This window comes from Molothrus aeneus, chromosome 17 (genome assembly GCF_037042795.1).
Source record: "Molothrus aeneus isolate 106 chromosome 17, BPBGC_Maene_1.0, whole genome shotgun sequence".
Lineage (NCBI taxonomy): Eukaryota > Metazoa > Chordata > Aves > Passeriformes > Icteridae > Molothrus > Molothrus aeneus.
Genome location: NC_089662.1, coordinates 6,702,215 through 6,703,349, shown reverse-complemented (window position 1 = coordinate 6,703,349; position 1,135 = coordinate 6,702,215).

The following is a 1,135-nucleotide window of genomic DNA, read 5'->3' as shown; positions in this document are numbered from 1 at the left end:
TCACATGGTCCTGTTTGCTCTGTAGTTTGAGGGGAGAAAAACAAAGCCTGAGCCTCCCCCTGCTCCAGCTTCATCCCTGATTTGGGCAGTGGCTCCCCAGGAGGAGCAGGAGGGCAGTGCAGACCTGTTAAACACTGGAGCAATGGGAAAACCCCTGGCCCAGCATCTCAGGGCTGCTCTGCTCAAGAGTCTTTGAGCACACCCTAAATCCCTGTCTGCTTGGCTGTGCTGGGTTTGGGCACTGTCGTTTGCTTGGATGCTCCTCGTCATGCCTTAGCAAAGATGGGCTGAATGGGGAGGGAAAATTGCTCCCTGCAGTTTCCTTTCTCAGCCAGCTGTCCATGAACAGCACGGGATGGCTGTCCCAGGCCAGGGAACAGGGAACAAACAGGGAACAGGAACAGGCTGTGCCTGCAGGATGGAGCCCCATGGTCCCACTGCCCTGAGCCGCTGCTGCTGCTGCTGCAGGGGATCCTGTCAGCCACGGGCACAGAGCTGCCTGGAGGACAAGCAGCAAGGCTTTGGGATCACCCAGTTCCAAAGGGTAACATCCAGTCCAGCTCCCTCTCAGGTGTTGGGATCACAGGGTTTGTTTGTGGTCTCAGCTCTGACTTGGTGCATCCCAGGTGATCAAATCCAGGATGGTTTTCTTTGGCTTTAAGGCAGACCTGAGACCACAGAGTTTGTGTAGTAGTCTCCAAAAAATCACTTTCAGTGTCCTGGCATGCCTGTGGCATTATCTATCCAGGGATCAGGAGGAATTTCACAAATGCAGCCAGGGCAGGTTGTGATCTCTGTGTCAACAGGAGAAACTGAGGCAGAGAGGGGACCAGTGACTTACCCAAGGTGCACAGCGAGGCCTTGGCCACCTGGGAAAGGTGTAAGAAGCACCTGAATCCTAAACCTGGTTAGTCCAAGACCTGTTTGCCACCTCTGTCAGCAGCCCCTGCGTTTCCCAGGGTTCCCCAGAGGATCTGATTTAAGGCATGTGGACAACAGCATTACCTAATTCTGCTCTTTTATGCCCAGGCCTCTGTGAGAGTAGGACTAGTCTGGCATGCTTGAGTTTTAATTAATTTTTTAAGCAGAGATTTTAAGATTTAGTATTTCTGGGGTTCAAAGGTGAACAGGCCTG